General features: G+C 42.3%; 1 protein-coding gene and 1 non-coding gene across 2 annotated transcripts in view; both read right to left on the minus strand.

Moving 5' to 3' along the window:
* Positions 1–15,220, minus strand: part of METTL25 (methyltransferase like 25) — a 1,435,064-nt gene that overhangs the window by 369,606 nt on the left and 1,050,238 nt on the right. The window lies entirely within an intron of this gene.
* Positions 7,125–7,212, minus strand: TRNAY-GUA. The gene is given in 2 exon segments: positions 7,125–7,161; positions 7,176–7,212. It is a non-coding gene; the product is annotated as a tRNA-Tyr (tRNA).

The raw sequence follows: 15,220 nt of genomic DNA on the forward strand, positions 1-15,220 counted from the left end.
CTGTTCAAACTACTAGTGCTTTTATACCATTCACTTAATTACACTGAAAAATAAAAAAAGAGCTTGCTCTGCTTAAGGCTTTATCGTTTTGCCTGAAAAGCGGCTTCGTTTTTTGGATTACAAACTATAGTTGTGTATTACTCTCACATCTTACTTTATATACTGCCTCATATCAAAGTCAAAGTAAACTTTATTGTCATTTAGAACTACACACGTGTAGCCTAAATGAAATTTCCTGCATCAACTCAATTCTTGATATTACAATGGAAAGTGAAACAACACATGCAAGTAGAGGAATAAACATACCTAACAAACAGAATACTACTCCCAATACACACAGGAAAGAGCACAGACATTTACCAACACTCATACATGAAAATAATACCCTTTCCCTGAGTTAAATTAACTACCCTATTTAAAGTAATACAAAACACACTACAGATTGAAATGCCTAAGGTATTTCTCTAATACTGCACTTGAGTGAGTTAAATAATACTGACTATGGATATAATAAATAAACATTGCACTTACTTGGAATATATGTAAGTATATATTGCAAAAATAAATAAAAATTGACTTATTATGTGTCCAGACCCCTGGGACTAGTGCTCAAGTTCAGAACTCTAATCACAGTAGGGTAGAAGCTGTTACTGAATCTTGTAGTCCTGCAGCGGATGCTGCGATATCTCCAGCCTGATGCCCGATGCTTAAGCAGCCCATGTGCAGGATACGTATTGTCCTGTATTATTTTGGTGGCCTTTCGGATGCCTCTTGCAGAATAAAGATGTTGTATTGATGGAAGACTGGAACCGGTTACCTTCTCTGCAACCCTCACCACTCTTTGTAGCATCTTCCTTTCTGTAACTGTGCAGCTTCCAAACCACACTGTGAATTTGCAGGTGAGGATGCTCTCTTTTGCACCTCTATAGAAGGTTGAGAGAATATAAGGAGTAAGATTAGCTTTTTTCAGCCTTCTTAAAAAGTGGAGGCATTGGTGCGCTTTATTTACTAGTTGGCTGGTGTTTCCCAACCATGTGAGATCTTCTGATATGTGTACACTCAGGAATTTTGTACTCTTAACTCTTCCCACACTCTCACCATTGATCTTTAGCACTGGGTGGTTTGTTCATCTTTTCCTGAAGTTGATGATAATCTCTTTAGTCTTGCTGACATTCAGGTCAAGGTTGTTCCCTTGCACCAACTGATCAGAGATGCCACCTCCTCTCTTTACATCCTTTCATCCTCCTTTGTGATGAGCCCCACGACTGTGGTGTCATCAGCAAACTTGATGATATGGTTGGACTTGTGCTTAGCATAGCAGTCATAAGTCAGGATGGTGACTAAGAGTGGGCTGAGAAAACATCCCCTGTGGAACCCTGGTGTTATTTGTGATGCACTTTGATGTGTACTTACCTGAACACACCCTTTGTGGTCTTTCAATCAGGAAGCCCAGGATCCAGAAAAAGAGATGTTTACTGATTACTAAATGTGCCAGTTACATTGGTACCACCATATTAAATGCAGAGCTGAAGTCTATGAACAGCATCCTTACACAGTTGTCTTTGCCCTCTAAATGCTCAAAGGAGATGTGTAGTACTACTGATATGGCATCAGCCGTGGATCAGTTAACTGCATATGCAAACTGTAAAGGGTCAAAATCAGGAGGTAGGCATGATGAAAGAAGCTTTTTGATCAGCCGCTCAAAACATTTCATAATAGTAGATATCAGAGCGATTGGTCTGTAGTCATTACGGCTGGAGGGAGTGGTTTTCTTAGGTAGTGGGATGATGTTAGTTTCCTTGTAGCATGAGGGGACTTTTGCCATGGTAAGAGGCGTGCTGAATATTTCCTTAAGCACTGTGCATACCTGATCAGTACAGCCTTTTAGCACCTTGCCCAGTATGTTGTCTGGGCCAACAGCCTTCCTGGGGATCACTCACCTTAGCTCTCTACTTATCTCCTCTGTGCTGAGGCTGAGTACTGCATCCTTCTCATCAGTGGGTAGCTTTAGTGCCAATCTGTTGTTTCTTTCCTCAAATCTACCAAAGAAGATATTCAAACTGTCCAGGAATTCAATGCTGTCATCACACTGTGCTTGATTTTGTAGTCTGTGATCTCCTGTATGTCTTGTCATAGTCTCCTTGCATCCTTCATGTGTTCAAAGTAGCGCTGTACCTTTCTGACATACTCCTTCTTAGCCTCCTTTATAGCCCTCCTCAGATTACCTCTTGCTACACTTAGGGCTGCTTTGTCCTTAGCCTTGTAAGCTGCGTTTCTCTTCTTCAGATGCTCATATACCTTAGGAGTGAGCCATGGCTTCCAGTTCGCTCTATTGTGATACGTATGGTATTTGTTACCTCATCAACACAGTCTGAAATGTATGCCATCACTACCTCAGTGTATTCATCAATGTTCAGATGCTGATTCACTGTGGCTGCCTCTTTGAACACATTCCAGTTGGTTCTTTCAAAACAGTCTTTGAGGGCCTCCATAGCCCCTTCATATGGCCTCATGCTATTGGCCCTACACTGAATCTGTGTGGTATCAAGTTCTAGTTGAGCTATACTCTCAGACTTGACTTTATTGCATAACTTTTCTCCTGCAGACTCAAGTACTTGTTATATCAGTGCTAACACATCTTCGCCTCAACTACTACATCTCATTCACAGCATGGTTTATCTACCCAATATGTTTTCTTTGTCTACTGACTAAATTAGTTCAATATATCATTTTTGTCCTCAGTAATTCGACCCACATGGTACACAGGGAAGCTTAGTTTACCTCTCTCCTAACTTACTGTACTTAATATTCTGGCAGACCTAAGGAGCTGCCTAATGCTCATCAATAACTACGTACTGCTGGAACAGCATAACAGGATTTGTGAGAGGTGTAATTATCTATAAAACCTAGAGGCCACCCTCTTACTTACATAGTCAGTACACAGCAAAGAAACCCATCCGTACTTCCACAAGAAAACACCAAATTAACATATGATGCGGCTGTAAAATTCACTCCCAAGCCTCCAGGAAAAAGGAAGACAGAGCCTCAACAGCAATCCATTGCCATAATTCCATCACACTCAATAATTCAGTGAGTTGTCAGGACAGCAAACCTTCTAATAATACTACGTTTGTGCAACCAAGTAGAAATGCTCTAGTAACTGGTAATCCATCATAAGATATACTTTACTCTATAATCACTAGGCTTAATAAAGACAAGGTGACCGCTGCCTTTTCCATGGCAGGATCCATGATATCACAAGATCTCTACAGTATCCCCCAAGAGGACAAATACAACTATGACCCAGTGTGTTGACTCATGTGGGTGTGAATCACTTGAGGTGCTGAACATACTGGAGCTTGATATGCATGTGTCAAATGCAGGAAAGACTCTGACCCTGAATGGAATCCTTCCTCAACTAGAAAGATGACGAAGTACAAACAGAAAGTAATTGGTTTTAATAGCTGGGGATCAGGTGTCTTTCAGCTTGACAAGAAAACTGACATCCCTAGTAATAAGGATGACCTGCACCATTCCTTCCACAGATTCAAAATATTGACCAAAGCACTTGTTGCTCACATAATGCCAAAGTCCACCTTATGGATATTTAAACTTAACAATAAGGCTTGGAATAAATTCCAATCCAGACTACATGAAGGGTGCTATGCTCAATGCCAGAAGTCTCAATAATAAACTGTCAGATCTAGAGGTCCTCTAGAGGTCCTGCAACTTGAACACATCCCCTTATTTGCACTAGAATAGAGACTTGGTTTCAGTTTAAAGACAGCACACCCTTGTTATTGGTTTTAGTGAATATGCATTCAGAACTGCCAAACTGTGGTGGTGGTGATGGGGGTATCCGTTCTTGTTAGTGATCCAATTACCTCTAAACAAATGCTGCAAGATCCACACACTTCTACAAGACACCTTCCATCTAGCAGTCAGTGCTGCTAAGAATCCACCTTCCCTGATCTCCTACACTTCCAAAACCATATTTCACAAACAACTGAAGTAATGACTTGAATCTCCAGCAACAAATAAATAAGACATTGTAGAGGGATATATTTATTATTCAACATGTTTCTCGTCTCTGGAATAATCTTTCATTACCTATAAAACAGTGATAACATCATTTCCTTTACAGTAAATTTTGTCAGCTCGATGGGCACCCATAAATTTCTCCTTATTCTGACCCGTTTTGTCCTCCTGGAGGCAGGAGGTACCAAATGAGGATGGTCAACGGCAAGGTGCTATATGGACTGACTCTACCTTGTAATCTCTATGAATACATGAGCATGCACATTTCCTTATATTCATTCTTAACAATACAATAAAACTGTATCTATAACAACAATATTGGAGAAAGCTGGAACAGTGATCATATAACGGCAGTCATCTATATTATTTAAGAATTAACCTTTAGGAGTCCTTCCTGTATATGACTGTTGGCTAAGCCTAAGATGGGTCAAATTCTGCTGGCGTGATATAACCCATCAACCCATGAGTGCTTAATACATCTGTACTGTCGTCATCAACATAAACATGGTTCACTGTATGTCAGCATTAGACTACCAGGAAGTGCACCAAATTAACCTTAAAGACAGAAAAGCTCAAATGAAACAAGAAATGTGGGAAAATATAGCAAAAATCTGACCTTGTTCTGGACTGGTACTCTAGTCTGCAATGTTTTATAAATAAGTGAACAGAAGTCCACATCATATCTTCACATTCCCAAAGAAAGCAGCTGTAGTACATATCATCCTAACAAAGTAAGGTTTAACTACAAAAGAAATGCAATTTCTTAACCAAATGAAAAACTAGAGTTTGGAAATGAAACAGATAGTCTGACAACCTTTGCCTTCATGTAAAATATCCACACTGGCCACAGGCATAAAAAGTGTGAAGACTTTTTTAAACCTTATTTTTCCATTATGGAAGGAAAACTGGAATCTTGGTAGCTATATATATAAAATAGAAGCAGTAGCTTTGTTTCTTGTGAAAAATAACACAGGATTGCTTATATTCTTGGTCCACAACCCAAAAATCCTTTTGCTTAGAGCAGCTACTTCCAAAATAAAAAAATTCCAAGAAAAACTCTTTAAACTCCCAATACAATATGGACTCAAAAGGTGTAAAATTGTTAAATTCCACAGAAAGAATTTCCTGTGGAGCAAGAGGTAAAAGTGATCACTAAGAAACCATTTAGCTGTAATATGACAAGTTAGAGTGTTTAACTGGTAAACAAACATAAAAATGACAAACTAATTTGAAACAGTATTGTATAATATGAGTTACAAAAAAAAGTTTTAGAAGAAGAAAGGTGAAGGCCTTCAGCATGGTAAGAAATAGATAAATTCCATTTTGCTAGATCAGAATTTCCAAACAAAGGAGTTTTACATTTTTCTAAAAGACAGAAAAATGTACTCAAAAGAAAAGTACAGTTGTGTACATTTACCATAAATGTAGATGTTCGAGTGTATTCACTGTTGCAGTCATTACATTTGGGTTATCCTGCTGGCAGGTTGCCCTCAGCCGGCCTGAATTCCAACTTCTTAGGTCCTGTGTCAGTTGCTGTCGCACCTTCCCTGACGTCAGGTCGTCAGGGGTATAAAAGATGCAGCCGACGCCATTTTCTTCAGTTTTTCTTGCCCCAGATGTCAGGTGCCCCCAAAAAGGTAGGCTAAATATATGTAAATAAAACATACATGCACCAAAATAAACTATAGCTTCATCTACAAGCAAATACTTCACATAGGTTGTATAGATCAGAGAAGTAAAGATAAGTTCCAGCAAAAATAAGGGGGATGGTGGGTGGGTAACCTGGACTGCAACAGTGAATACACTCGAACATCTACATTTATGGTAAGTGTACACAACTGTACTATGTTCTTCGTGTTTCACTGTTGCAGTCATTACATTTGGGTAGAGTCCCAAAGCTATGGTTGGGGGGCTGGAGCTAAACAGCATTAGGAGCAGCTATGAGGCCCTGCAGAACTGCAGTGGCAAAGCCTGCCCTGGATTTAGAGTAAAGTGGCAGATTGTAATGTTTTGTAAAGGCATGCACTGAACTCCAAGTAGCAGCCTCTAAAATGTCTTTGGTTGGTACTCCCCTGAGAAAGGCTGCAAAAGTAGCTGCAGCTCTGGTTGAATGTGGCCTAATGCCCATAGGCACTGGTTTGCCATGCTGTGAGTAGCAGAAACGAATGCAGTGACCTATCCACTTTGAAATATTCTGCTTGGAGATAGCCCTTCCTTGTGATCCTGCAGCATATGCCACTAGTAATTGTTCTGTCCTTCTGAAAACTTTAGTTTTGTCCAAGTAGAATCTAAGTTGTCTGTGTACATCCAAAGAATGCATAATTTTCTCCCCCTTGTTCTGTGGATTTGGATAAAAAGTTGGCAAATGAATAGTTTGGTTAAGGGCTATACTGGATACCACCTCAGGCATAAATGTAGGGTTTGTCCTCAGAGAGACCCTGTCTGGATAAAAAATGATAAAGGGTTCCACAGCCATGAGAGCCTGTAGCTCTGACACTCGTCTTGCAGAAGTTATTGCTAGGAGCAGAGCTGTTTTCCAAGATAAAAACTTTATATCCGCAGTAGCAGCTGGCTCAAAAGGAGGTAAGGTGAGTTTTTCCAAGACATAATTGAGGTCCCATGCAGGTATTGGCATTCTCCTTGGAGGCCTTACATTTTTTGCTCCTCTGAGGTACTGCCTTAATAAAGGATGAGAAAAGAGTGGTGGCTCTGCATTGTAATGAGCCGAAATGGCAGAGGCATGGATTTTAATTGATGAAAAAGATAGGCCTTTGTCCAGCATCTCAGTTAAGTATCGCAAAATCTGAGGAATATTTGGGACAGCTGTATCAGGTCCTTGAGCTTGGTTCCAAGCACAAAATCTCTTCCATTTTCCAGCATAGGATTTTTTAGTACTAGGCCTTCTGGCTTCTAAAATGACATCCATCATAGATTCATAGGTTCATAGATTAGTACTAAGCTAACTGCCCTTGCAAGCCATTTTAAGCCTAGCCAATTATCCCTTCTGAGACTCAAACTCTGCACCTTGTGTTTGTAAGGCAAACACCTTAACCATTTGGCCACCTTCCCAACCCCTAAAAGGCATCTTCCTTCAAGCTGGAATTGAACCAGCGACCTAAGGATGACTTGGACAATCACTACAGTCCTCCGCTCTACCAGCTGAGCTATCGAAGAGATTATGATATCACAGCTTTACTGAGAGGTGTGCTTTGTATGGCTACATTATCTGCCATGCTGCCAGGTTTAGGGTCCTGAGTTGGCTGTGCAGAATCTGATTGTTTTGTTGGGACAGTAGATGAGGTATTTGAGGTAAGGTCCAGGCTGGGCACTGAGAAAAGTTCCTTAGGATCGGATACCAGTACTGGCGTAGCCAGTCTGGGGCAATCAGAATCATTTTTGGTTTCTCCTGTCTGAACTTTAGGAGTACCCTGGGGAGGAGAGGCAGAGGAGGAAAGGCATATACTGATAGGTTTGTCCAGTTGAAAGATAAGGTGTCCACTTTCCATGCTTGTCTGTGATATGTCCTTGTGCAGAAACTTTTTAGTTGACTGTTGTGAGGAGAGGCAAATAGATCTATATCCGGGCATCCCCATTTCTTTGTTATCATGCTGAAGACTTGTGGATCCAGGTGCCACTCATGGGGATCCATGAGGTTTCTGCTTAGTTCGTCTGCCAGAGTATTTTCTTTTCCTGGCAGGAATTGTGTCTGCAGATGTACTTGGTAAGTCAATGCTGTGTCCCATAAAGCCATGGCTAGTCTGCACAGGGGATAAGAATGAGTGCCCCCCTGCTGGTTTATGTACCACATGACTGTGGTGTTGTCTGTCTTTATCAGTTGTTGTCCCGGATGAATTAGGTCCTTGAAGGCTGTCAGGGCATTTTGAACAGCTAGCATCTCTTTTTGATTGATATGTAGATGCATTTGGTTTGTGGATCAGGTGCCCTGAATGTCTCTTTCTGCCATGTGGGCCCCCCAGGCATAATCTGATGCATCCGTCGTAAGGTTCTGCCTGGCTGGGGGTAGTGAGAATGGCTGTCCCTTGTTTTGGTGACAAGCCTTTGCCCACCATCGAAACTCCTGTTGCAGGCAGGGAATGAGAGTAATCATTGTTTCCAGGCTGTAGCAATGTTGTGTCCAGACACTTTTTAGGTACCATTGAAGTTTCCTCATATGCAGTCTTGCATATGGAATTAGTAGGATGCAGGATGCCATGAAGCCAAAAGCCTGCAGAATTTTTCTTGCAGATAACTGGGCCCTTGTTGCCATTCCCTTGAAATAGGTAGTCAGTTGCCTTTGTTTGTCTGGCATGAGATAAGCCATCTGGGCAGTTGCATTTAAGCTTGCACCCAGGAATATTATCTCTTGAGAGGGTACTAGTTTTGATTGCTTTTTGTTGACTATGTACCCTAGGCATGTTAAAAGTCTTTTCACAAATGCCAGATGCTGTAGTAGAAAATCCTTGTTCTCTGCTTGAATGAGGCAGTCGTCCAAGTAAGGATATATTTGTATTCCTCTTTGTCTGCAGAAAGCAATTACTGGTGCCAGGCACTTTGTGAAGACCCTGGGTGCAGTAGATAAGCCAAAGGGCAGTGCAGAGAATTGGTAATGCTTTGAGCCAGCCTTGAATCTGAGGTATCTTCTGCATGATTGTCTGATTGGGACATGCAGGTATGCCTCTTTTAGGTCTAAAGTCACGAGCCAAACCTTGCTGCCCAGCATGGGCAGAAGCTGCTGCAAGGTCAACATCTTGAATTTTGGTATATCCAGGAAAGTGTTTAGAATAGATAAGGTCCAGTATTGGTCTCCATGCTTTGTCCTTTCTGGGTACCAAGAACAGTCTTGAGTAAAATCCTTGTCCCTGCTCTTGCTGTGGCACTTGTTGAATAGCCCCCATGTTCGTGAGAGAAGCGACTTGTTTTTGAGCCTCTGCCCATTGATTTTTTGGCAGGTCTGGCCAACCGTTTGCCCTTGGCCGGGTATGGAAGTGAATCTTGTAGCCTTGTGACACTATGTCTACAACCCATTTGTCCTGGGTTATAATGTGCCAATTTTGAGAAAAAAGTGCTAGCTTTCTCCCTAAGGGTGCTGCCAGAAGATAAGTGCTTGGTGCAGGAAGGGGGAAGTCATTGGGACTGTTTCCTGTATGATTGTGCTCTGTCTTCTCCACCTTTTTGAGGTAGAAGCACTCCACTGGTTAGACCTGTAGGATCATTGTGGCTGGGATCTGCCTCTAGGGCGTCTCATCTGCCCCTTTGAGGTCTGTCTGACACTGGAAAGGACCAATTCTTTGTAGGCCAGTGCCTGCTAAACCTAGGTGGCTATACCTGTAAGAAATCCTTGACCGTTTGTATAGATTTAGCTTTGTCCTCCATTTTCTTTAACACCTCTTCTGCCTTAACACCAAACAAGGTATCATGCTGTAATGGAGCATCTAATAATTTTGCTTTGACATGATCAGGCAGATTTTGTTCCTTTAACCAAGCATGCCTCCTAATGACAGAACCCGTAAAAGCGGCCCTGCAGGAGGCCTCCAGAGAATCAAAACCACATTGCAAAGTATGCTTTCCAACTTGTTCAGCTGCATGTAATAAATCCTGCATTTCTTTGTTTTCTGCACATTCAGAATTTACCAACATTTTCTGTTTAAGCAGTGTCATGATATATTGCTGATATTTGTGCATATGAAACTGGCAATTTAAGGCCCTTATAGCCAAGGTAGCAGATGTGTAAATCTTTTTTTCCCATCTGTCCAGTGCCATAGAATCTCTGTCAGAGGGGCGTAGGGTTTTTTGCAGTGGAAGCCTTGACCCCTTTGGAACCCTGAGAAATAGTTTCTGGGTCTGCAGCAGGGTTTTTGAAAAGGAATTTATGAGAGTCAGGAACCCTGTAGTATCTGTCTGGCTTAACAGGAGCTGGAGGTAAGGAGTCAGGGGTCAGACTAGACTCTGAAAACACATCTTCTACAATGTCTAACACAGGTGGAATAGCTAGAGGCCTGTGTTAAGGTAGTAAAAGGAAGTCTCTGAGCCTCTTCTTAGATTCTGAAAAATCTTGGCTCTCCCAGTGGAAGTGCTCCCTCATGGTATGCAAGGTTTCCCCAAAAGAGTAGTCCTCAGGAGGGAAAACTGAAGGAATAGATTCTGCAGCATCAGAGTCCTCATAGGGGGGAAGAGAATATTCCTGATCAGAAGAGGAATCAGATGAAATGGAAACCTGATCTGAAGATTCATAGTCTGTCTCTTGCCTTGGCCTCTTATCAGGAGGGGGATGGGAACCCCTGATCAAGGTAATTAAGTCTTCGGCCATTTTGAGCATCTGTTTTTTGAGCATGGAAGCCTGTCCATGTGGCTGTTGAACTTGTTTCTTTGCCTTTAAAGGTGCTTTAGTCTTTGCCTTTGAAGCTGAAGTCATTTGAATGTATAATTGTTTATGTCTGAATACACCCTCAGAAGCCGATGCCTGCTCAGCGGCTCCAGACCCATCTGAGGGAATAGTCTCCGAGGCTCCAATACCTTGAGTTTCCAGTGGCCTGGCAGACTCCACATGGGAGTCGGTAGCAGCCTGCGACTCTAAAGTAGCAGGTGTCAGGGGCTGCGAAAGCGCCTCATTGAGAAATGGCGACTGGCTTAGGAGAAGCTTCGTCGTCGGTTTTGGACCTCGGTTGCCTGTCTTTTTCTTTGCGTTTTTTGTGAACTCCGGTAGTCGGATGGCTATCCGACGATATTGTATAATTAAATCTTCGTCCAAAATAGCTTAATGCAAAATCGTACCGACGCTTAATAGTGCACTGGTTAAATCTAGCACAAAACCGACAACTAGAAACGGCGTGGTCGGGGCCTAGGCAAGGAATACAGTAAGAATGAAAGTCCTTATGAGGTATTTGCTTCCCACAAGAAATACAATTATTAACTTTTTCTGACATCGGTCTGGAGCAAGAAAAAAGTTTCTCCAACGGGGTACTTAGCTTTTAATGAAGACTTCGGATCTGAAACTCGAACACGAAAATCTCAGGAGTCGGTCGACCGGCACTTGCGAACTGCTTCTGCTTCGGGCATCGTGTGGCAAGAAAGACTGAAGAAAATGGCATCGGCTGCATCTTTTATACCCCTGATGACCTGACATCAGGGAAGGGGTAACAGCAACCAACGCAGGACCCAAGACTTTGAAATTCAGGCCGGCTGAGAGCACCCTGCCAGCAGGATAACCCAAATGTAATGACTGCAACAGTGAAACACGAGGAACATCTGTTAGCAATTAAATAAAGATCAAGTTCTTAATCCATCTGCAAGACTGGCAAATTCTGAAGTAATGTCAGTGGATGAACCTGAAAAACATACTTGAAAATAGAAGAAAAGTCTTCGTAGAATATATAGGTTCTTTCAGTAAGCATAAAGTAAAGTACAGTTGTGTAAGAACTTATCACAACAGTAGAAGTCCTGCTCACTACTGTTGCAGTATTCCTTACTATATGGACATATAATATGTATCGCTATCATACCAAAGCCTGGGCCCTACTATGTGCCGTATGCGAGATGTATGTCCAACATCCAAAGCTTAAGGCATATAAGTGATGTAAGAATACAAAACCCTCAGAACTCAATTTTCCAGAAGAACAGAAGTAGAGGAGGAATAAAACATGGTACATGTACATTCAGAAAAAAAAGAAAAGTCCTCTCGTCCAGAAGAAAAAAGAGAAAGTCCAATGGGGGAAGTGGGGTAGGACGGAATACTGAAACATTGATAAGTAGGACATCTACTGTTAAGGTAAGTTCATACACAACTGTATTATGTCCTTCCTTAATCACTGTCATAGTGTTCCATACTACAAGGAGAGTACTAAAGCTACTGTAAAGAATGGGTGGCAGAAGAAGGAACTGAGGAATCCTCAAAAAAAGCATAGAGGATGGACCTAACAAAATCAGCTCTGGTCCTTGAAAATACATCTAACTTGTAGTGCTTGGAAGAAATATGCACAAAAGACCAAGTAGCAACTCCATTTTGGATCTAGCATCAAGACCCATACAGGAAGTTCCAGAAAAGGCAACTGCCCTAGTAGAATGAGCTCAAACTGAAGTATGATGCTGTTTCCCATGAAAAGAGTAACAAAAGAAAATAGCTACAGAAATCTGAGCATAAATGGTTTGCATGGAAACTGACAAACCCAATTTCTTGTCCTGAAAGGAAAAAAGAAGTTATGTCCTTACCATAACGTTCCATGTGAGTTGTTCATCTCGCCTTTTGTTCTTACACGTGGGTCGGAGCCGAGAATCGGCCGCTTTTCAAGCTCAGACTCTCAGAGAAGCTTGAGACCTAGTGTATATCCCATGATGCTCTACTGTACATCCCCAGATCTAGTATGCTGCAACCAAGACAGCCTACCGACAGAATAAGACTAAGGAGTCTACCTGCTTAGATAACTATAAGAGTGGAAGGAAACAAGAAGAGTAGGAATGTATAAAACAGACTGACAACTGAACGAATCCTCCAAGGTAACCATCTCCTCGACTGGAGGGGGAAGGTAGGTGGGAATGTAAGAACAAAAGGCGAGATGAACAACTCACATGGAACGTTATGGTAAGGACATAACTTCTTTATGTGAAGTTGTTCTATCTCACCGTTTTGTTCTTACACGTGGGTAGCATCCCAAGCACCCTAACCCTGCGTGGCTCACGGGAGAACATTCCTGAGCACAGTGGAACCAAACGTAGCCCTGTCCCTGGAGGTCTTATCCACTTTGTAATGAGTGATAAATGTGTGAGGTTTTGACCATGTGGCAGCTGCACAGATGGTATCTAAAGGTAAACGAGCTGCATGAGCTAATGATGTAGAAACAGCTCATGTAGAATGGGCTTTGATGTTGGTTTCTAATTGCTGATTAGTAGAAGCATAAATGAATCTGATGCAATCAGGGAGCCACTTCGATAACGTGATTTTTGATACTGAGACACCTTTTTTATTTTCTGCATAAGACACAAAGAGTTGATCCGATTGTCTGAAAATAGAAGTTATGTACTTACCATAACGTTCCATGTGGAGTGTTCATCTCGCCTTTGTTCTTACACATGGGTTCGGAGCCGATCCTCGGCTCCATGCCGGCCTCTTGCAAGCTCTGCATCGAGAAGAAGCTCGAGACAATCTAATACCCACAATCCCCCTCTGCCTTTACCTCAGATCTAGTTTGCAAGCAAACCAATCTACATAACAGCACATTCATGCCATACATCTATACATACATAACAGACACATATAAGTATATGTGTATACCAACTATGTACAGAGAATAAAGACAGTAGCAAAAATGCTTCTGGCCAGGCATCAAAACGTTCTTCCTAAGGGTGGGAGGGTGGGACTGTAAGAACAAAGCGAGATGAACACTCCACATGGAGCGTTATGGTAAGTACATAACTTCTATATGTGATAGTGTTCAATCTCGCCGTTTGTTCTTACACATGGGTAGCGTCCTAGCTCCTAAATCCTGAGGAACTCACGGGAGGGCGTTCTTGAGCACAGTGGAACCAAAGGTTGCTCTGTCCCTAGAAACCTTATCTACTTTATAATGAGAAATAAATGTATGTGGCTTAGACCAGGTAGCAGCCGCTGAAATAGCATCCAGAGGTAGGCGAGCTGCATGAGCCAAAGGCGTAGATATTGATCTTGTGGAATGTCCCTTGGGTTTGTTTAGAAGGGGTTGATTTGCAGAATCGTATACATAGATTATACAATCAGTTAACCACTTTGAAAGAGTTCTTTGGTAACTGCAAGTCCTTTCCTGCTATCAGCAAAAGCCACAAAGAGTTGATCTGTTTTCCTGTGATCTTTTGTTCTATCCAAATAAAACCTTAGCTGTCTGTGAACATCCAATTTGTGCAACATATACTCCATTTTGTTGGAGTGGTTTTGAAGAAAGTGGGTAATTCAATGGACTGATTAATGTTGTTAATAGAACACACTTTAGGGAGGAAGGATGAATTAGTGAAGAGAAACTCTGTCAGAGTGAAAGATTAGATAAGGGTGCTTGATGGAGAGCCTGAAGTTCAGACACTCGTCTAGCAGAAGTAATGGCTACCAGAAGAGAGTTTTCCAGGACAAAAATTTTAATGGGCAAGAAGAGGCAGGTTCTCAACATTAATTTAGATAGTAACAAGTTTAGACTCCAAGGTGAGATAGGAGATCTGACCGGAGGTCTAATATGAAAAACTCCTTTTAAGAAGGCTTTACAAAGTCTGTGAGCCATGATAGGAGCTCCACACTCTTCCACATGGAAATTGAAATGGCAGCCAATTGAACTCTTAGAGTAGCAGGAGAAGCACCCTGATGAAATAAGTCTGTCAAGAACTCTAAAATCTTATTCAAAGGAGCTGTAAAGGGATCAGCGTGGTGTGTATTGCCCAGAATACAAACCGTTTCCATTGCTAGTATATGTTTTAGTAGTGGAAGCCTTATGCGAAGCCACTAATATATTCTGGACTGCTGGTGACAAGAGATCAGACCTGGCTAAGTTGGGAATTGGAGCAGCCAAGCTGCTAGATGGAGTGACAGAGGCGGGATGGGAACCCCTGGTGAGTCAACAGATCCGGCTCTGGGTCCAGAATCCAGGGTCCCAGAATGCAGTGAATTTTCAGGAGGAAACCAAATTTGATGAGGCCAGAATGGAGCAATGAGAATTATCGTCCTGTGAAGGTTCCTGGCTTTCTGGAGAAATTTGGTATCAGAGGAAATGGAGGAAATGCGTGCAGGAGTCCGGGGCCAATCGTAAACCAGTGCATCCCTGGGGACTTCCCTGGAGGTAATAGGGCAAAGTAGCTCCTGCATTTGGCGTTCATTGGAGGCATAAACAGGTCGCAGGAAGGCTGGCCCCATGCGAAAAATCCTTTCGCCACTGACTGTTTCAGAGACCACTCGTGCGGTAGCAGAATTGCTCTGCTCAGCTTGTCGGCTATGGCGTTGGATGACCCGGGATGCGTTGCTATTAGAAAGCGACCGTGGACTCTGCCCACTGCCAAATTCTCATGGCCTCTCTGCATAGTTGATAGGACCTGGTTCCCCTTGTTTGTTTATGTACCAGACTACCGACATGTTGTCCGTCTGAACTGCAATAGTCCCTAGAGGAAGAAGGGAGCAAAGTGTTGCAACGCTAGAAACACTGCCCTCAACTCTAGTACATTGATGTGCAGATTGTAC

The sequence above is a fragment of the Protopterus annectens genome, chromosome 11.part0 (assembly GCF_019279795.1).
Source record: "Protopterus annectens isolate FY-2018-M chromosome 11.part0, PAN1.0, whole genome shotgun sequence".
NCBI classification, from domain to species: Eukaryota; Metazoa; Chordata; order Ceratodontiformes; family Protopteridae; genus Protopterus; species Protopterus annectens.